The sequence below is a fragment of the Apteryx rowi genome, unplaced genomic scaffold (assembly GCF_003343035.1).
Source record: "Apteryx rowi isolate R43461 unplaced genomic scaffold, aptRow1 scaffold_634, whole genome shotgun sequence".
Taxonomy (NCBI): Eukaryota; Metazoa; Chordata; class Aves; order Apterygiformes; family Apterygidae; genus Apteryx; species Apteryx rowi.
In genome coordinates, this window is record NW_020450910.1 from 177046 (window position 1) to 200545 (window position 23500).

A 23500-nucleotide genomic window follows, 5' to 3' on the forward strand; every position below is an offset into this window, starting at 1 on the left:
CGATTCGCTGCCTCTAACTTGTGCCAACACAATCTCATTTGTCTGCAGGCTCTTTTTATGCTATAGGTGGGCAATTTGATCTGATTTCAAAATTCATAGTTTTCCCCCAAAATTTCCTTAAGACAATTCAGAGTGCAACTTTTAGTACAGTTATGCTGGCACTGTCACAGGAAAGGTGTGCTGAAGTCTTAAGTCGAAAACAAGTGCAAGGAGGAAAGCTGGGAGCTGTCGCCAAACTCTTTGTAACATGGAAATGCAGCCTGGGGTTACATATGCTGGTTTTCTCTCTAAATGAGATTGCGCTCAGAGTTTCTTGCCAATTCATCAGGGGAGTTTTGAACCATGTTCTATCATTGAACTTAGCTATCATTGTTCCTTAAAAAAACAAAACCAAAACCCAGCACAACAAAACATCATTCTTATTTTATCCTAGGATGTGCCAAAGCTTGTCTTAAAGCTGTAACTGAATGTTTTCTTTGAATTTACTGTTTCATTTCCTTGCTCCTTGTTGGTAAAGATGTTGGAGCAATGATAAAATACTGTTTTTCAAAGATTTTAAAGGTTGGGGTTTTTTTGTAAGGGGAGATCAAATAAATTCAAGGTGTTCAATTTCAAGTGATTAAAGGTAAGTCATGAGCTGAATCCACAGATGTGTCCAGTTTAGACTCCTGGGCAGGTGGCAGTGGGCAATGCCGCTGCATACTGTTACTTCAGTACTGGAGCTAGTTTGGACACCAGGGTAATTTGCAGCAGTGTCAGATCCTGCCTGAATTCCACTTGACTGAAACAGCTTTTACAGGGCCTTCCAATAGCCAGGGGCTGCTGGCTTATAAAATCCTGCAGTTAGCTACTACCCTACAGTATGAAAGGCAATAAGGAGAACCAGTGGTTGTAATACCAGGTTTATGCCGTCCTGGTTGGGGGAGCTTCAGAATATGTTGATAAACCAGATTTTCAAATTTTACCGTTTTTGAAGCAGAACAAGGCATTAAGAGGTGGATTTGACCTCTTAATGCCCATAATGATCATTTCAAAAAGGGATTAGACAAGCGTTTGGGAAGTTACTAAAAGACTCTCCTTTTAAAAGTCAAAGAAATGTCAGTATATTTGCTACACAGAATACAAGAAATTGGTGGAGGAAAGGACACATGCACCTTTGTGTTGTGGTAGTTTTGTCCTAAATGGCAGTGGTTTGTCATGATAATGCTGTAAAGTAAGGCCAGTGGGCTAGGCCTAGCAATCTTTTTTTTAGTATGGCAGTGAATGGAGTGTTTTGCAAGGCAGTTAGTGCTCAGTGTCCGGAGTACAGCCCTGAAGTCTGAGCTGGAGACTGGTAGATTTGACAACTGAAATGCTTTTTTTCAAATGCAGCCAGAGGAGGAGATGTATTATCTTCACATGATGCAGGAGCCATGGGGCTGGAATGGGACACGGGCTACCTGAATTGCATTCCCTTCTCTCCCTGAGTAGAGTCAAGGCTGTGTGTAATTCACAGGCAGGTGACTAAAGGGAATGGCACCAGAAAGAGAGCGCAGGAGGAGGGAAGGCTCTTAGGCCCTCACCATGAAGCTAATCATTTTCTCCAGGCCCGTCCTGAGTGCCTGAGTCTCTCTGCCTTGCAGAGGGATCATAGGCATCTCAGTGACCCAAACTTTAATAAGGTCTGGGAGCTACAAAGGTAGATTACAGCACTTCAGCCTGAAGTGACCTCTTTTTTCAGTCTGTCTCTGGATGCTCTGAAAATTTCTTATTTTGTTTTTTTGTGCGTTTGTTTTTAAGTACTGTGTTAATGTCTATGAATTCTCATATGGGGAAGATACTGCTCTTCCTTTTTACCAATAGCAGTATTTAATTTAAATATGAATTCATAGTATATGGAATTTTCTATATGTTGTTTGAAAAGTGTTTTGGGATAGGAAAGATATAATGTAAGCCTAAATGGCTAGTTTTAAAAATAGCAGAACTTTCATTTTAATAGGATTATTACCTTTGTTCTTTTTTTCTTCAGAGGGCAAAAAATATTATAAACTATTGTAATTCATTGCCTTTGCTGCATAAAAGATTCCTCTAAAACAGTGCATCAAACAGGATAAGCAACCAGATCTGCTCTTTGGATCCTCCTCACATTGTGGCTTCTCTTCTCGGTCTTTGTAAAAAATAAAATACCACCATGTTTCCTCAGCAATTGCAGATTATGTTAAAGCAGTGAAATAGTACAATATCCGCRTAGGTGTTCTCATGCTTGTGCTGATTCGCACACATTTACCAGGGTCTGGAATGAAAGAAACCCAGGGAGGAACTCCTCAACTGCTGCTTTGTGAAGTGAGTCACAGCCTTCACATATTCAATTTAATAAGGTTTTGCATAACTGAATACATGTGGCATTCATCTCTGTACTTTGTGAGTGTCATATAGTTAATAGTTTCTCTTCCTCTCAAGTTTTCATTTGCTGAAGTGATCTTCATTTCCTTTTTAAATTAAGGAAACAACAGGTAGAGGCCCAAGCTCCCTCATTATTAATGGGGAAATGAAATGTGCTGGTATTAAGTGACTGCTTCAAAGGGAAAAATGTTCAAAGGCTCAGTTCTTGTGGTTTTCTGCTCACAAGGTTCATCACCAGAAAAGCAGAAGACCCTTCTTTACTCAGCCTAGCCTGCAGGGAAACATGAGACTAAGAGTAGATACCCCAGTGAGCAAGGAGCTGTCAGGAGCAAGGGTAGATTTGTGATTTATTTCCTGTGGTGAGATATGGGTTGTTAATGCTACTTAAAAGCAGAGAGTTTTTGAAAGCTTGGTGATAGAGCCGTTAGGTATGAGGGCCTGCTCAGAGTGAAGTAAGTACGAAGGGAAGAAGTTTGAAGTCTATGGGAAGAGCTTTTGCCAGGAGGGCTAACCCCACAAAGTGCRTGGGAGTTGCTGCAACTGAAAGGAGAATTTGCTATTTCTGGATGGTGCCTAGTGAACCTTCCAGTTTCTCTCTCCACTCACTTCTGGAGATCTCATCATTCCTGTTCAATTTGAGACTCCTTTTTTAGCAGTCAGTTTTGCCTCCTTCCTTATGTGAGCTCTGGAACTTTGAGCCCAGCTATGCTTTTAAATGTACAGAACACAATTGTCAAAAACACCTCAGTCTTATTTTCAAAAAAGGATCTGGCAGCTAGGAAGTTTGTTAAAATCAGAGTGATTGGTCATAAGTGCCCGAGACCCCTTTGGCCGAATGGAACAGCAGGGCTTCAGAACACATTGCCCAAACAGTACCTTGCAGACCCAGAATGATGCAGTGGCGTTACGGTTGTTCCAGAGTCCTACTATAACTCTAATAAAAAGGAAACGATCCTTCTTTGAAAAATCTCCTTTAGGTCAGTGGTCCCCATACTGTAGCCCACCCATGACAAATTGCAGTTTTGTATGGCTCATTGGAACCCGCTCAATCTCCTGCAGGGTATTAAATATACGTAAAAGAGTGACACAGTGGAGGGAATGCTTGCCATCTATGAATTCAATCTATTGCACTTTCTCTTGCTTATCCTGTTACTTGAAAATGGAAAGCAATTAGTTGTGTTTCTAGCAGAATCCCCAAACAGTTTTTAACAAATGTCAGTACCAGCCAGTAGCACTAATTCTTCTCTAGAGGCCTGGAAAACTTTGCAATTCTGTATTCATTTACTAATTCATCTGGCAAAGTAAAAAGCTCTCATTGTTTCCAGAAATTAAGCTATATCAACTCAGAACTTCCTTTTATTTGTAACTGATCTGTTTTTTCTCTTTAAATAGTCATTAAGCTAGTTTTTATCTTTGCCGTAATACTTTCTTAGCATCTGAACGTTTTTATGGCTCTGTTCTCTCATTAACCAGAGATTTCCCATAAACTTTCCCTGGGTCCCAAGTTATTCTTTTAGTCCATGAATATGACATCGTAGTAGAGAAACTGTTCCATTTTTTTCTTCCATTTGTTTTGCACACCTGTTCTCCTTGTATCACATTTGAGAATCAGTATATATGCAAAAGCTGCTTTTACTTCTTACACCATGCTACTAATTGCTTTCAATTATTATTTCATTCTTACAGTATTTAAAAGCTAGGAAAAATCTAGGATTTCTTCCACATGCTTTTTTAGCAGCATCCTTGAACAGAAATATGATTCACACTGAATAATGGTGACACTTCTAGCAAGCGGCTCACTATCATACAGGAAGTCTGTGTCAGAGCTCAGAAGCGAACCCCTAAATCGTAGCTCAGTTTTTCAGCCACATTTCTTCTTTTCAGTAGCATGGGCTGGAGAAATTGTAAAAGGAGAAAAGAAAGGGGGAGAAACATGACTGCTATTTAAAGAAAAGTAACTCCCTTTACACTTTTTTTTACATTCCTTTCTTTCTCACCTTTGCCAAATACAGTCTTAGAGCCCATGCTCGTGTTTGGGAAAGCAGAGAGAGATCATGCTGAAACAATGTGGGTCTGCCAGAAAAGAGAAATAAGAATAAGGCCAGAAAAGAGAAATAAGAATAAGGCCAAAGACTATCCAGTGTTACTTCTGCTTGAGTTATACAGTTTTACATCAATAATGCAGCAGAGGAAAACGTTACCCGATCTGTTTTAATTAGGCAGTACTAGTTGGCTCTTTTCTCCTCTTACTTGCTTTCCTTTTTGTTCAGCTTTTTTCTAAGTGATCTTTATTGCTCAGTGAGGAAATTTTGGCCAATATTAATTTCAGTGATACGAATATAAATTCTGCAATTTGTTTTACTGCGTATTTCTGTATTGTAAAATGTCAAAGTACCCAACCCATTTCTAACCCACTGGCAGTTAGGGGTAACCCTGCAAAGGCATGAGTTCTGCTCCTGCCAACAATTGTGTGCATATTTTACTTAACTCACACAAGTTTAAGGTAGAAATTTTGAGCGTGTATGCAAGCATTTGGAGGATCAGGGTCACAGTTCGTGTGTAGTAAAGGAGATCATGAGGAACGCAGGTTTCATTTCATTATACTCACAGGTACTGTTAGGGCCAGCAGGGAGAAGGTGGTTCCAAATGCCTTGAGGCAGCCCTCATGCATTGTGAAAATCTTTATTATGCTGACAGACTTATCCTAGAGTTACATATGTACTGAATTACATGAACTTGCTACATTTCTGCAAATCACAAATGTGTTTTCCGATTACATCATGGTTTCTCTGTTCCTGCTTCCCTCTTTGAAAATGGCAGTAACATGGTACACTGAAGAGATTGAGCTTATGTGTTATTTTCCAGATAAGCTGTACTAAGTTTCTGCTATACCTGTAAGATTCTCTTTTTACAGCCTGTATTAAAGATGACTGTAATGTCATTTTTCTTCAGTTAAATACCACTGAATTAGACATAGCCATACTATATTTGCCAATTCAAAGCTCAAATATGCTGAGACAGTGGAGCAAATTCTGCTCACATTACTCACAGCAGTAATTCCCAAATAATTAGTTTGTCATACTAACTAAAGGATCGGTGCTGTGTCTCACTCATAAGCCACATAATGCATGATATGTATTTAAAACACTGCTGCTGCTTGAGAAATGCAAAAACAGAAATCAAAATGTTCAAGTGCAGTAAGGAGTCAGCAACAGACTTACCTGTTTCCAGATCTTCTCATGGAGCTTTTCTTCCACTTCTAGTGTAAGAAAAATCTAGTTTCTTTCTTAAAACTTTTACTGGGTAAGCTAGAGTAACCCTCTCTAGTGCATCCCCACCATATGACATTGCACGGTGCAGTGAAAAATGTATTAGAAAACCATGACTTTTTCATATGCAATTGTGCTTATCTTACAGTTTTTGTCACTCTAGAGATGTGATCAAAAACTTCATGACATTTGTTGACTACGTTGTTCAGCCAGCAGATTTCTCTCAGACCTTGCTTAAGCGGATTTCTTAATTTTTCATTTCAAATTGCTTATTTGTTCTTAAGCAGCAGTTATTTATATGCACACTTGTTTTATTTTTCCATCTTTGCTAGCAGGAATATTAATGCTTAAAAGCAGGAATGTGGGTGGGTCTTTTCCCCATTTTACTTTTTGGCTGACTTCTATCCGGGCGTAAACAGCCTTGCAGGGTGTAGTTCCTCCTGTCAAGTGTTGTGCATAGTGCTCACAGTGTTTAGTGAATTTTACGTGCACAGGAAATTTACTGTTGGAAAATAAATCAACCTGAATTGATTCCAACATCATTCAGCAAGTATATATTTGCATGTGTATCTGTTTGTTCTTGTGTTTTGCCTATGTGAATTTAGTTTTCATATCCATAAACTGATGCACAATTACCATGGAAACAACAATAGTCATACACATACTAATACACATACCCATACAGGACATGATATTAGAGCAATTTGCATCAGCGTCCAGTTACCTTTGCTTCCTGAAGGATTTCTCTAACAAAGGAAACACGTCCTTAAGCAAATCTCTATGATCAGTGCAATAACAAAAGAGGAGACAGATTGCTTGAAGCACCATGTGTAATGCAAGTAATATCCAAAGGGCTAACCATACTAACAGAAAAAATACTGGTGCCAATTTTACTTTAACTAGTTAAGTTCTGTTGAGGACTACTGTCCCTTGCTGCTACCCTTGGCTTCGTATAACTAGAAAACTATCTACAAGTTGAAAGTGATTTCATAGTTTGCACTATTTGTAGGTGAACAGCTGGTGAAAAGAGCATTAACTAATAACACTTTAAATGCAAAAAGTGGGAAAAGGTTATAAATATAAAACAGATTTGGCTTGCTTAAATCTGTGATAATGATCTCATTAGATTCTCCAAAACACAAAATAATCTTTTTAAGGTATCACAAGCCCAGCTGAGTTCTGGATCTGGGAGACTACACTTGACTGCTATGAAAGTCAGTGCAATAACATCCTTCTCAGTGAAATCCCACTGGCAAAGTCTTTCTTCTAGATGATACTGTCCTAGAACCCATGACAGGTTTGGTTGTAGTGTTTTTTTTTCCCAAAAAAATGTAAGCACTCACATCCATTTTTTTCTSTGCAGGAAGACTGACTATTCATAAGGTGTAATTGGCTATTACTCAGATAAACAATGTGTGAGAAAGCATAAAACTGAGATTCTCAAATTGTCCAAAATGTTATCGCCTGACAAAACCTTTGTCAAAGTAATTGCTCTATATCCATAATACACAGCTTGCCATGTCATARCTTTTTTGGATTTGCACTTCTGAATTGTGTTAGGCAAATTACAGAGTTCCAGGAGCCTAACTGTTGACTGATGGCTCTTTATAAGGCATAGAAATGACTCAAAGAGAATTTCTTGCAGAAAATGTATGGGGTCCTATCAATTCAAATTAAAAAAATATACTTGTTTTCTTGCTAAACTTGCCCGGTTCACCAAGTCAGGATAATCTATTCACATGATGTAAACTGACTATATGGGAGAAAAAACAGAGAGAGCCTCAGTCTACTGCAAAAAGTTACAAATGAGTTACATTAGGGTATCTTGGCAGTTTTTAGATGTGGTATACATCTAAAAAGTTTTGGAGCAATCTAAATCAAATTAAGATTATTTTAATTTTAACTACAAGTCACCACACAGGGGTTAACTAATCCATTTTAACATTCCCAGCTGCAGCTAATTCAGACTGAATTTTCTTGTGTATTCCTAAGCAGACAGCTCTCTGCATGTGATATATAAGAATTTTGTTGTTCAACAGTCTGTGGAAACCATTGGCAACAAACAGGTGAAGAGAAAGGCTTGTCATTTGGAAATCATAGGAGTTATACCAAAAAACTTTCAACACCTTTATGTTACGTGATACAAAAGTCTCCGCCAAACAAGGATTTYTTGTTACTACAAGATCTAACCTTGCACACGAAAATCTTTGAAAATTTTACCCYAGGGAACTCTTTTTCTGAATATTATGTTGTACATTGCAAACAGCAAACCTGGATCAAAGCTCCAGATCAAAGTCTGATCAGTACAATACCTTCCACTTCAGAGTTAATATGTCCACAGTATTAGTCATCAGATATGGAAGGTGACTAAGTTTCTATTTTATGCCACCAAGCATGTCCAGAAGTTACTTTATCTGTGGAATTAGGGCCTACAAAGCATGTTTGTTTGATGTATTTGAAATGAGCCATCTAAGAATAGAACTGAGGATTTGATGTTTATTGCTAATAATTTTGAGGGGTCTGCTTTAACCAAGCGATTAGTTTGGTTTACTGTAAACCAAGAAATTGAAATGAATGTCTTCATCAGTATGGATAACACTAGACAAGACAGCAATGGACAATGGCGTTGGTTGCAAGGAATGTTGTAACAGAGAAAATCTCCTGGGTTTTTGGCTCCAGGTTTCTGATGTAACAGGCAATTGCATTTTAAAGTCCCATTTATATAGTTGCCAAGTCAGTCTTTAGTCAGTGGCGGTCTGTATGTTAAGCAAATGCAGGCCTCTCTGCTTTTCAGTAAGCAACTTGTGTGTTGCTTGTGTTAATATACAGACCATGATTTTTACAGATGAGTTTAAGCATCCAAATAATATTTTTAAGAACAAATTCTCATCTGTGCATTCTACTCATAAAATCAAAATATATTTTGGAGCTAGCATACATTCACTTACTCAATGTTTATGGTTTACTTTTTTTAGTTCAGTGATAGGTCACCTAGCAAATCATATAGCGTTTCTTCTACTTCCTCCTTGATTGTTCTCAGCCTAATATTTTGCTGTCTAAAACAGATGTCTGTTTTTGTCATTAATACTGGCTATCACCTTTGGATTTTGCTTCTGATAAGTAATTGTATTAACGAAACTCCACAGAGAGGAATGCAAACAGAAGGTGTAATATGGCTAAATGCTGTGCTGCCAGATTTTACAATATTATCACAATCTGACAGTTTACTTATAGACTCAGACCTGTTGGCAAGTGAAGAGAGGAACATCAACTGAGATTGTTCATGGTAAAAATAGTATTTTTCTAGCTTTTTTTCTTAAAGAAGAAAAGGTTAAAAATATGATGTATTAAAAACTCAAAATTCAGAAGGTAGATAAAACCCAAAATGTACTAAACAAAAATATATTTTAAAATGTCATGAAAATTAGGTACCTGATCCATGATTTGAAAAGCCATATGCCTTTGCCAATATTATAAATGTCCATTAATACATTTATTATTGTTTACCTTGGAGACAATATTAAAAGGAATTTCTTGTACTGATAAAGAGGCAGAGCTTGTAACTTAATATCTCTTTTCCCAAAAACAAAAGAGGGATACAGCCTTAATGTATGTATAAGTATACGTTTTTACATGTCAGAAAAAGGTTTAAACATATTCCTTCCTGATTCATGTATTTCATACAATTCTATTGCACCAAATACAAATTTTATGTTTAATTTATGAAGATGCTGTAGTGGAAGCTTAGCCTGCACATGCTGTTACTGGTGTCCAAAATTCTGAGTTTTTAAGGTAGCATGAGTTATTGGTCTTACAGTAGGGATAAAAGTATCTTTGGAACAAAGAGGATGAAAAATCAATGGAAACAGCTATTCTTTATTCATATATATATATGTAGTGTGTGAATATATATATGGGTGGGTGAGTGTACATATATATATACATAAACACTGAGCTACCATCAGCTGGAAATTATTTAAGGTTTGAAAATAGATTTTACCAAATAGAAGTAGTTAAAATCTCTTCCCAGAGAAAAAATGTAACACACGGCTCAAATAGTTCATGACTTTTGTAAGTTCATACTTAAACTGCTGAGGCCCAATTGAGGGCATGACAGTTCCTCAGTTATTTTTCTTTTCTTTTCCTGTGTTGCATGTGGTGATAGTTTCTCTTTCATAGCATTTATAAAGTCTGTTACTGGGGAACTGACAAAACAAAAATGTAGAAGTCACTGTATGCCACAGCATTTGCTTGAACTGCAGTATCACGACAGTAATAATCCTGACCATCCTTATTCAGTGGCTTGTAAACCATTCCAGGGGCCTTACCAATAGCTTACTAGAGAGGACCTTTTCCATGGATTTCAATGGATTTTGCTTCAGACTTTTACCATCCATAGACGCTGTGCAGCAGAGTGTGTTTAGTTGCTCACTGCAAAGTAAATGATTTTTCCTGAGACTGTATTTGGGAAGCTACCTGAAGTTGTCACTGTGCCTCCATCTGCTCACACAAGGATGGTTGCACAAACCCTTAACTCATCTGCAATCTGTGGCACAAACCCAAATATTTACTATGAGCTCTAAGGAAACGGCAAAGAAATGTGAGATCTCTGTTCTATCTTGTGAGCACTTCTCAAAGAAAAAGAAATGGTTGCTCTATTGAAACATGTACAGACTTCTAACAGTGTGCGCTTTGAATGTTCTCCTGATCGCTTTTTCTGCACAGGATAAACGTTTGCCTCCCTGCATAACATGCAACACCGCAAAACCCATTATGAAGCATAAAAGTATTACTGTTCAGTGTAGAAAAAGATTTGTCCCTGGTGGGACTTAGCTTAATGATACTGTCAGTAGTACAGAGCTGGCAATGAAGTATCTGCATGGGTAATTCATCCCAAATGGGAAGGCAAGGAGACATGAGGTTTTCATTTCAATTACTCCCTATCTGTGGTGGAGGAAATGCTAACCCACCTGGGAGAACAACTTGATTTTATTGCAGGCCTGTGTCTATCTAAAGTCCTCTTGCAGGAATTGGCCAGTATACAAATGGGTCTTATGCAACACTACTTGCTTGCAGAGAGAATGAAGGAAAGAGCAATTAATAAGAATTGATAAAAATGATCTGCGCCGAGGTCAGAGGGCAAGATAACAGACCGTACTGATGAATCTCAAATTTGTTTTTATAGTAAAGGAAATCTTTCTTTCAGTGACCTTCCTGCAATAGGATTTAAGTTTCCCCTTTCCCCCCAGTGTTTAGTTACTTGCAAAGATGTTTCAAACTGCCTGAGTGTAATTGAAAAGACAGCTTGACGCGAGGCATTAGACATTCTTGACAGCAGTTTGGGGGGGGAGAGGAGGGACTATTTGGAGGAGAGCGGTGGGGCTTCATCCCTGAGCATGGGACAATGCTGGGGTTGTGGTTAATTAATCCAAGCAGTGGTAGGTGTAAAATTACCCATGTAGAACACTGAAAAGGGTTCTGAGAAAATTCTCAGTTTATTACATTGTCAGTTGTAGGGAAGTAGGGGATGGTATGTTTTCATAAATTTCTGGCAATCATCCAGGCCTAGCTGAAATCTTGTTTAATATATGAAGTTATTGCTCACTTTTAGAACACTCATGAATTCCCAAAGGAAGTGATAGAAACCCACTACCTGAAAAATTCAAGCTCATTGTCATTACTTAGACTTTAATAGTGCCTCAAGGCTCTAATTTGCATGACATGCTCTTATACAGCATTTTTGCTGGTTCTTATTGCCCTCTGTAGAATCCAAGAGGTCACATTTTATGCTTTTTAATTACTCATTGAACTTAATCAGCAAGTTTTGATTGTCCTAATATTCAGAACACACTGCTGCCTACAGGTTTTACATATCTGCATGATACAATGTTACACTGAATTTCATTCTGGTCAACTTTTGTAGTATAATTTGAGGAGCGCATTCTTTTTCTTCATCATCTTTTGGTTCCTAAGCAACATTTATTTTCTGCTCTATGACACAAAATATACAAAAGTTCCACTAAATACCCTAAGTAATTTGTAGTGTTGCACAGGGTTTTTAAGAAGGGTCCCTTTCCAATGGGTTTATTGTAAGTTAGGGTTTCACAAGGCTATGCCTGTACAGCAACTTTAATGCTGCTTATGTGTAGCATGTATTTCTGCAATTATTTCACGTATCTGTGCCCTACGTGGTCAGTGTATATAGAGAGATATATAAGAAAGGTAGCAGTGTTTCACCTTAGTGGAAGAACTGGCTAAAAAAGCGTTAAAAACCCGCAGTATGTACAGTAGTTCAAGTGCTGCAAGTGGTAACCAGGTAAGACAAGTATGCCACAAAGTCATTACAAAAAGACAGTTGTAGGTTTAGCGCAGATTGGACCTTGAAGGCATTCCCTCCAGTTCAGGTCTGAAGCATATTGCTTAAACGGTACTATAGAAAAGGCTTCTGGGTGCATTGCTGCTGCCCCAGCTGCAGCTYTTCTGTGGCTAGATAAAGAGGTCAGTTTGTACTAAAGAGCAATCCTGCAGCTTTCTAAGGAACAATAAAGCCCACTTCCTAACCATGTGAAAAATAAATCAAGCACATTCACACCATAACACAACAGCAAGTTGTGAATTCGTAATAAGTAACAGCTGGTTTGAAATATACTGTGTTCACCTGTGCTTAGCTATTTTCTTTTAATATCAAAGAGAGATTTATAGCACATTTCACCTTAAAGCCTTGAATTTTTTTCTTTTACCATGTTCTGTTTCTTGCTATGTGTTTTGGGTATGTGTGTGAGCTGAGAGTTTGTGAATGGGAATGGAATACAAGTAGCTGCCTCATGGACTGGGCAGTGTCAAATGCAGAACAGAAATAAGATACAGATGTTTATGAGTGATATAAACTGAAATAGTACACCAGGCCAGTGATGGATACTCTATAATAATAACTTTTAAATTAAGACAGGGTCCTTTTCTAAAACATATGCTCTGATGTTCAGATAGGCATAAATTCAGGAAAGTTATATAGTCTCTATTACATAAACAGCTACATAGATGATCATGGTGGGCTCTTCTAACTTTAAAATCTATGAATAAATCTGCCCTTAAAGTCACTGGTTCTTATAGTCTTCAGTAAGTGCAACTGTAACTGCTTTGAAAATCTCACTAATTCACTCACAGTAAATATACAAAACAAATGAAAATTCTTATTGTATGTACTTGTACATAGAAAGATAGTATTACTAGAACATACTGGTTCTGTTGTGCTATCCAATAAGCAATAATTAAGCATGTATGTGCATCCTAGCAATATAACAAGGGTATTTGCATCCTGAAAAGATATGTTTTTCATTTTTTATCAACAGACTTTTTAACAGATTTTGATTAGAATATGAAATGATTTCTGTATGAGGAGAGACTAAATGAAGAGAGACTGCAAGAGTATCACGCTTATTCAAAAAGTACTGAATGTTATAGGGAAGGTGTATAGGGGAATGTCATTCACTCTTTCATGCAATACAGGAAATGGGGATGCTTAGCAATCCAGGAGGTAGTAGTTTTGAAATAAATAGAAGACTGTATTTCTCACAGTGCATTAACCAAATTGTGACAGTCATGCCAAAGGTGGCTATGAGATCAAAACCACGAGCAGGTTCAATATAAATCTATATAATTTCCATTTCAGTCATTGATTATGATGCAGCCTCTAAAGCTGGAAATCCCCAAACTGCTGGTTGCTAGAAGCAACCCAGTACTTCGACAGGAGGCATTTGTTACCAGCTGTAGCTGGAGRAGGAATGGGTTAGATCAAGCTTCTTTGTTTTTTCCAGTAGGGCTCTTTTTTGTCCTTATGGAAGGAATGCAGTTAGTATTTTTCTAATTTGACTAGTTAGTTCTGCTTTTTAATTTAGTCCTATTGTTTGGTGTGTGAGAATTTCCATCACTGAAATACGTAGATTCCATCTGTAGTATATTTGCAAACACTTTTCTAGGGTAATGACATTCTAGCAGTTATAATTCTGAACTAGAATCCAGCCGAACTACGTGGCCTGCTTACAGCCAGAGGATGTTTTTTGGGTGGGGGGAGGAGAGGTCTTTTTTTTTTCTTTTTTTTTTTAACTGACAGAGGAAGAAAAGATATTAGCAACACAATAGCATTTTCCTGTAAAATCTGTGATCTCTATACTGACTTTCCTCCCTGAATTTATGACTAGTGATGTTAACATTTTGGTGTTAAAATAAGCAAACAAAATCCCAGAAAAACAACAGCAATTGTCCTGTTTAATACATTTACCTTAATTTCATTCAGTGGCTAACTGTAGTTCCCCCCCCCAATCCCACTGAGAGAAAGCTCTTTGGCAAAAGTGTGACAAGTTGTTTTTTCTACCTACAGTTGAAGAGAAGGAATGAAATAAGAAGTGGCAAGAAAATTAAGCATTTCACACAACTTTATTGCTTTATTTCTCTTCCATTTCCAGTAATTTACTGGAACAAACAGAAGCCTCAGTGCTGAAACAATAAGAAATAAAGCTTAGAGAAAAATCAGAAAATCAAAATGAGAAATTTATTACTTTTTAACTCTCTACCTTTGTATATTAAATTGATGGTCAAAACGCAGAATTGGCATGTATTTGCTGTATAAATCATTGTGGCCCAAGATCAATCTCATGTATTCAAAAGATAATACTCTGAATAATACTGTCCTACTAATCCATCTGAATCCTAACCTGTGACTGTGCTGCCAAGGAGAAAAATGTTTGGTTCTTTTTTTTTCTCCACTTGCAACAACACTATTAAGATACTGAGAAGGGGGTGAAAGGAAGCACTTGATCGACTACTGCATGAGAACAAGAGCCCAGCAAAGGTTCTGTCATGCTTTCTTAGCCTGTTCTCTGAGAATTTTTTCTTAATTCTCCATGTAGATAAAAGAAAAATACATCTATTTATATACAACTATTTAGAAGACACTTGCCCTGTATATGCTCCCTCTGTCATCAGTACGGAAGCAGGTGCACTAATTTAAGAAAGGAAATCATTTCCAGTGTCAAATTGCCTCTAAATTTCTGAGAAGATTGGCATAGGAAGCAAAGAACCAGCCTGATGTTCCCCAGAGCAACTGCCAGACCAAAAAAAAAAAAATTACTTAGCTGAAAGCAACTGGTTTCAGAGAATCAGTATTATGAAAGAGGAAGGCAAGTTACTTCAGACAGGTGTGATGCTCTAAGAACTGTATTTGTGAGAGTACAAGTCAAAAGAAAAGAAGAGCTATTATTGCTTTAAGCTTTGGAAAACTGCATGCTTTTAAATTCCCTGCAGGTATTACTGGCTGGTGCTCTATTCTGTTAGCACAAAGTGAATGTAAACATAGGCAACTGCTTACATTCAGGCCTGCAATTTTATTTTATTTTTTTGTCAGTCAATGTATTTTTCAGTATTAGCATAGAATCAAAGAACTGAACATGAGTCAACCCAGCCAAGTGTTTTAGCCAGTCAGTATAGTACAAAATGAGACCCAGCACAACTGTGATAGTTCCAACTGGGTCTTTTAAATGTAGTTCCCCTCCTTGTCTTTTTATAGCTAGAGAAAACACTAGTAAAAAATAAAAATCCAACTGATGAAACACAGAATTTCAAATACACGTATATCTAAAAGGGAAGTCCCAAGYTCCTTGTGCTGTTATAGTGCTCTAATCATGCTAAAACATTGCAGCCAGTGACTTTTAACGTTGTGCTCACCATGCACTCTTCCAAGCTTCAATAGCACAAACCAGACTGTGCTCCTTCTCTTGTGTGAGCGTGTCCGAAGACCATTACCTAGGCTGGGACCATTCCATTTGTGCATGGCCCTCCCATAGCTTTTCTGAGTGGCAGGTCATTTTGAATTAAATGTGGAAGAGGAAAAGAAGCCCATCGGATCAGTTAACACTGGCAGTCGGGTACAGGAAGGAAGGTGGGCAGCACAGTCGCCCTGGCAGCAGCTGGTGGGACAACCCCCACACACCAGAGCATCAATCAGCATGCACATAACTCCAGGCTCACCACAGTAAATGCTGTCTCCTGGCCAGCGGRTACATCAGGGACTGCATAGATGAAGGAGAAGTTGAAGAAGGAGAGAAGAATGCTCTAGGAAACAAAAGGTACACATCCACAGGCTGGTAACCTTGAGGTTATATTAGCATTGTGCCGTGGGCCAAGCAAAACGATCCACTTGGTTCAACATGCAGCAGCCTGCCTAGAATGAAAGAGCAGCAAAAGAAAACACATTGCACTTGTGTGCAGTCAGAAAATCAGAAGCTGCAGTGAATCTGAGCTTATCACAGTTTGTGGCCATCTCCCACAGCGAAGGGAAATTTGAGGAGGCTCCGAAGCCAGTATCTTCTGTAATAGAGAGAGTTTCAACAGTTGCGTAGCCTGCAAATCTTGTAGATTCCTAAGAGGCCAATGACCGCTAAAACATTCCGGGATGGGACAAAGCTATAAATAACAAAACAGATGTGGGTTGTGCCAGAATATGTGTCATCATTTTTATACACTTCTGAAAGGATGAAAACATTATTGGCTATCTTTCCAAAAGAATTAGACTATATGGCAAAGGAGAATGAAGACAGTGATAGACAATCAGTGAGAAATCTTCTTTCCTGGTAGCCCTCTGGGTGGGTATGGGACAGTAACTACAGGAGGCCCTTATAAGTGTGTATGAATATATTTGTATGTGTTTGTACATTTATGTGTTGTAACCTCCCTTTTGGTTAGGCACAGATGGCTGAACTATGGGACCCTTGAAAATTCATTTAGATTCATTTTAATTGCCAGTCATTATAAAGCATAATTAAAACTCCTTACCAAAGTAATCTCTGACATTAGAATGTGTAAAGATCTATATGCATGACCTAAAGCTTGTATTTTATATAGTAGCTAGTCATCCAAAAGCCATTTCTAGTATTTAACAACTATTTAAAACATCCCAAGCCTTGCAAGCACTTCATTAGCCTTCTTTCTTCTGAAGACCATGCATTATTCCAAGTTAAAAGCATCCCTGCCAGTTAAAGCTAGCATTAGGAAAGGACAGCTTTGTTGCAGCTGTGCACCCACAACCTTGAAAGCAAATACTTCATGCGAGGCTGCAAACAATGCTTAGAATTACATCTTGCTACAGTTGCACCCTCTTGACCCATCTCTATTTTCAGCTTTACTGTTATCTGGGGAAAAGATGTACTATTTTGTGAATGACGGGCAGTTGTTAAAATACTTGCAGCAGGTCATTCCATTATCCCTCATACAATAGAAAAAAAACTTCTTTACAAAGAGGAAGTATTCTCTTCCTCTTAAAATTATAGTCTTTCTGAAAACATCCACCCTATTTAAGTTTCCTAGATTTACATTGCATTAAAAGGTCATGCCTTGTCCCAGTTCTCTTTCTTGGCCTTTCTAACTGCACAAATATTAAGACAAATTTTAAACAAGACAGGTGACCTTGTGTGTAAAGACCTGTGACCTGGGAACAAATGAAACTTGCTCTGTAGTATACATGGCAAAGAATATAAACTGCATTGGAGATTTTAGCTGCTCTCTTAGAAAGGGATTTTAACAATACCAGGCCAGAGATTCAAAGCAAGTAACATGCTGATGGCTCTGGCAGCCTCTAAAAGTGCACGATAACCTCTTCGGATCATTTGGCTCTTCAAAAACTCAGTAAAGCCAGAAAAACGTCCACACCCCTCACTCACTACCATCCAGACTGTAGCATTAAAAAAAAAACACAGGAGATTTTATGTCTATATTTGTAGCTGAGGTTAAGGGGGCAGCGTAAGTGAGAACCAGCGCTGCTGCAGCACAAACCCTCCAGCAGTGCTCACACTAGGCGTGAGGCAAAGAGGCTCGGGATCCGAGAACACTTCCCATGGACTTGCACGTGTTGCCTGGAGTAGCAGAGGCCAAGCGCGTGCAGACAGAAACAGCATTAATCTGTCAGTACAGTGTCAGGAAGTCCAAGCGAAGCCCCGTCACGGGCGAGCGGGCAAGGTCCTGCCTGCCGCGAGGGAGCAGGGCGGCTGGGGGCAGCCCCCAGCCCAGGTCTCCAGGCAAGTTCGGGGTGACAAGGCAGGGCCGTGGTCAAGCCGGGACGTCGATCTGCGGGTCAGGGTCAGGGCCRGGCCTGGTGAGGGGCGTCAGGGTCGGGGCCGGGCCCAGTGAGGGGCACCAGGGTCGGGGCCAGGCCTGGTGAGGGGCGTCAGGGTCGGGGCCGGGCCTGGTGAGGGGCGTCAGGGTCGGGGCCGGGCCTGGTGAGGGGCACCAGGGTCAGGGCTGGGCCTGGTGAGGGGCACCAGGGTCGGGGCCGGGCCTGGTGAGGGGCACCAGGGTCGGGGCCGGGCCTGGTGAGGGGCGTCAGGGTCGGGGCCGGGCCTGGTGAGGGGCGTCAGGGTCAGGGCCGGGCCTGGTGAGGGGCGTCAGGGTCGGGGCCGGGCCTGGTGAGGGGCACCAGGGTCAGGGCCGGGCCTGGTGAGGGGCGTCAGGGTCGGGGCCGGGCCTGGTGAGGGGCATCAGGGTTGGGGCCAGGCCTGGTGAGGGGCTCCAGGTTCAGCGCCGCCATGAGAGCCGGGCAGGTGCGCGGCCGGGGCCCAGCCGAGGCCAGGCCAGGCCGTGAGCCCACCCGTCGGGGTCGGCATGAGCGGGGCCCGCGGCCCAGCAGGGGCATGGCTGTGGCGGAGCTGGAGACTGGGACTGCTGCAGGGCCTGGTTGCCCGGGCCTGAGCCTCAGCGGGGCTCCTGGGCCCATGGGCTGGGGGCGCTGCGGGAGGCTGCAGGGCAGGCTGCTCGGGGCCGATAAGGCCTGCTAGTGCCCTCAGGGCCCTGACGGAACCTCTCCAAGCCAGGAGGAGGAAGAGGGAAGAAACCTCCTCCTCCCCTCACGCAGGGTGGAGGTGCTGCGTGGCCGCCTGGATTAGTGCTGACAAAGGGACGAGGATGGGGACGGGCCCTGAGCAAGTCCGGGCAGCGAGGCTGTGCCTGCCAAACCGGGCCTGTGGAGCTTGTTCACTTTTCAGTCCCGAGAGGTACGTGGCATGGTTCTCAGAAAAATACCTCAGGGAGCTGCTCTTCTGCCCCTGTAAAATGAATTGCTCTGTCCTCATCCTCAGGGCAGCAAAATTCAGTTTTGTCTTTACAACTGAGAAGCCCTAGCTGTGAATGGACAGTATAAATATATAAATGCAGCAAATGCAGCCCCTTTGCAGAYTGGACTTCCTAAGTGGTAAGTAAACCTAACTATTGCGCATAGCCACTTTAAGTTGAGGGGGAATATATCATCTCTAACGCTGCCTATCACTGAGATCTGTGTGCCACTTTTTTTTTTCCCAGTAAGGACTTTTTCTGGCATCTTCTACTAAAATATCCCCTTTTCCTAAGGAAGTACACTTGGCAACATATCATCTGATGGTTGGTGTTTGCAAAAGCAGTTGTTTCAGTAGGACTGTACAAATTTAAAGGCTTGGTTCTGTTTCATTTGGGATAGTTGGTGTTACGTGACTGGAGGCTCCTCCAGAAGGGCAACAAGCAGCTCCAAGGTTTTGTTGTTTCAGTTATTACAGGGACTGCCAGGTGAGGTATACCTAAGGTCAAGTCCTAAACTTCCAGAGTAACTTTATTGGCATCAGTTGAGTAACTGCCGATTTACATCACCAAAGGCAGCTGAGATCAGGATCTGGACCTTTGCCTATGCAATACTGCAGGGAATTGAGGACAGTCTGTGTTAAATATAGAATAACTTAGCAGCAAAGTTGTGCTTATGTCATCGTGAACCAGGGAGTAAGTCACTCCTGGAATCTGATAATTCATGACCAGCACATCTGTGAATTAATTACCAGGTTCCACCAATGAAAGCAAAGGGAATGATGCAAGTCCCACGAATCACCAAGTTTTTATTCATGTTCATAATATGCTGTTTCCAGCAATGACTGCCTGGCAAAAGCACAGCATCCACTTGGGAAACAGAATGAAGTGAAGTCCTGATTTTTCCTTCCCCAATAGGAAGATGCACTGGGGACAGTGGTGTGTGGAAACTAAATTATCAGTAAAAACAAGGATAATAGGAAATGCATAGTTACATTTCCTGCTCTTAGAAATCTGAAAAATATTGTCTGTGTGTGCAGGCCAAAGTCTGCTTTGCTCTTAATATAGTTGTAGTTAGCAAGCAAAAAATACAGTTCAAAAAGCTGTTTTTTGAATAGACAAATAGTTCTCTGGCCTCAGGCATAACCAAGAGGAGCAGTGGAATGCACATCCTCAATTGTAACCTTTTTTGTTACTGACAGCCCTGACTGGAAGGTGAAAAGAATCAGGGAGTCTCCAACAAATGAGAATTACCTTTTTAAGACTAAACTAAATGTTAAAAGAATCGTTATAATGTTATCATAGGAGTAATACTGTTTGAAACCATCTTCCTACAAGCTGTGCTCCCAAAACCTGTTTTGCCGTTTCTATTCCTGCTTCTTTTGAACTCTTAGCTAGATTCCCRCTTAGGGTATGTACTTGCACAAGGGAAAAACATTGCATCATTCAGCCCTTACATGCTGCTCACACTAGAGCTACGTGCCAGTCTCCTCTTGCACTGTACCAGCTGGCTTGACAGGGCAATGCAGAGCATGATAATACGTGTGTTATCTTCCTCTTTGGAAAACATCTTTATCTGCTTTCTTCAAGGTGTGTCTCATTTTAAAAGATTTTTTTTCTCCAAAAAAATGCTTATATTCCCTGTTCCCTGTTGTCTGCATCTGACACAGTCCGGCAGCAAATAACTAGTCCCTTGGTAGCCTGAAGGGAATAGGAGAGGAGCTGTGACGCAGAGGGATGTCTCTGAGTCACAGTCTCCCCGGGGCCTCTCCTCAGAACAGTGTCCGCAGACAGAAACTCTCTGTGTTACTACCGACTCTTTGCTCTGTCATGATTGGTTTTGAAGGCASAGTCTCATTTAATTTTTCAGCTGCGCTTTTCACCTGCTATCTTCTTGGGCTTATATTTGTTTGTCAAGTATTTGTGTCAGAAACAAAAAGGTTAGGTGGCAGCCTGATCTGAAACAACTAGAAAAGGGCATGTTTAACTAGCTTGACTGAAGATAACTGAAGACAAGCCTTCAGCTAAGTTCATCCTCTTGGCACATGTTTAATTTAGTTAATTTTATGGTCTCAATACACACAGAGACTGTATAACAAGTGCTAAAAATACATAATTTCCTAATGGAATACTAAATTCAATTTTAATTACTGTGTATTTGGATTAATGTATTCATTGCCCTCAAATTAAAGTATTTATGAAGGTTGTGTGTTTTTTTCCCTGGGGGACTTACTATGGCTTCCACAACTCTTTTATTCCTTTCACTGAGCATCCTGAAAGGGCTGTGTAGGCCATGCTTCCAAATCCTGAGTGTCTACAAATATTTTTTTAAGTGGAATATTAATGGCACATTATTTTCCAAGGTCAGCATAGTATTTTCCTTATATAAGACTACTTTGTTTTTTAAAAAGGGAAAAAAAGTTAGGCATTCTGTCCAGCCCATAGCAAAAGAAGGGCAGATTTATAGACCTCTGGCAGTGATTGCCCTGGAATGTTTTCATTTGCAGTTGGGTGGTGGGGTGGTGGTGGTGGTGGTGGTGTGATATGACTAGCAGGGTACTGCCCTGACAGGAAAATCAAAAGGTATGTTTTCCTACTGTCTGCTAATACCCATATTCCAGGTCCTTTGGGAGAGAAACTCTGTTGCATCTGCATAGCGATCTATTTTTTTCTACCATTTGAGCAATCTGAATTCCAAACTCTCTTCTATCTGATTCTGTAGTTCTGCTCACTGATGTTAATCACTTTTTCAGTAATGATACCATGTAGCCAACCTCCTGATAATCTATTTTGAATGTTCTTGAAATATTTTGATTATATAAGGAAAATTATAGATGGATAGTTACAGATAATTATATATAGATGTGATAAGATATGGATTATAGCATGAGTCTTGTTAATAAGTGTACAGTAATACCTGAAAATTGATATTTTGCTTAAAGACAGAAATTAAGAAATAAGGGGGAAATACCTTAATTACTACAAAAATATGAATAGACTTTAGCAGGTATTTAGCATTGTGCTTTAAATGCCTGGCTGGGTCCATGGTGCTATTAAAGCATATATTAAAAGGACAATATATTTTGTTTACCTTTTTGCATTAGATATATATTGCATTAGATATATTACCACCACTAATCCAGTTTTCATTTTACTATGTATAGTTTTAGGTTTCTGTATGCATTATTTTGTACTTGTGTACATGGGGAGGGAGAAGTGGGAGTAAAGTGAATTTTATATACAGAATTGTAAAAGGAATGTTATTTCAATATATGAATGTTTTACATTTTTTCAGTTTAGGTTTTGGGGTCTTTTTTTGAAAAGGGCTTGAGGTAACATGCTATGAAGCTATTCTGATTTCAGAAGAAGTTCTACCTCAGGAGTTAAACTTTGTAGACTTTACAATGCAGGAGTAAGTTTATCAATACTACTTTCCGGTGTGGACAAGCCCTTAGGTTGCATATTAAAATCACTAACTGCACTTCCACTTTCATGTTCTCCCTACTGCAGTGTTTTAAACACTTCAGTGAAACACTTACTGTTGAATAAGTCTTTCACTGGAATTTTAGAGTGGAAACGTTTCTGTTCACATTAGGTTGCACAAAATCAATTAGATTTGGCTCAAATTAAAATTCCTTTAAGACAGCATTCCTCTGATTCTCTCTCCAGAACAAGGACACCAAGTGCTGTTATGAATTGAATGATGTTAGTGCAGGCATCCAGGCAGGCAAAATCCAGACACTTGGATTAGATCATGTTACTGAAGGTAATTAAAGTATGTAAGGCTACATTCAACACCTAATACACAGCATGGGTATCAGTTAAGAGGCAGTTTCTCATGTCTTCTCTCACCGTCCCCCTACACAGAAACTCTTCTGACGCTTACATTGGAAGCTGTACATTGGAGAAAAATATTAACTAAGAGAACCATTAGACTGAATATCATGCTGCCCCTTATATTCTTTTATGATGATACCAATAATAGGAATTTTTCATTAGAGATAGCTGTTTCAGTAGACTTTCATACAATGCACAAGTGAATCCCAGGTTGTGCAAGAGGAAAGCTGTGCCGAATGAGAAATGAAGACTTCCTCCTCCAAAAACTTTCTTGCATTCTTCAGAAGACTGTTTGGGGCAATATTATGCAGAGGGAGCTGTCTGGAAAAGAGCAAACTGTTGAGAACATATTGGACTTTCGGTACTAGAATCCATCACATTTTAAGAAATGAAAGGAAGGTAGAAACATTCCTCAAGGAGGAACACCAGCCAACCTGTTTGTGAGCAGGGACTAGCTGGAGCTTCGGGGGGCTGCCCACACRGACATGCAGCAGCTATAGGATTTTGTCTAATTGGCTAGTTAAGAGTTAATGCTTTATAAAACCTAGTTTGAGTAAAAGTCGTTCCTGTCATGATGACTCATGTTAGACAGGTCAAACCCGCACATTTACCTCAGTTCAGTGTAACCACACATGAATGTGAGTTTCTGCTTGCTTCAGTATCTTGAAGGACTAGGTGAAGTTGTGTGTATTTTGCAGTTGCAACACGTTCATATTTTAACCTGAATTAAAAAAAACAGTCGTACTTTAAAAATGCACRTCGCTGCCATGTGCCACAGCCTCACCAGAACCGGCGGGCTGGAACTACGTGGGAGCGGTCGGTGGCTGGCGGCAGTCCTGCACACTGACACCTCCCCGGCGCTGGCGGCCGTTGCGGGAGCGCCCCAGGCCACCGGCAGCGGGGGGGGAGCGGGCCCGGCC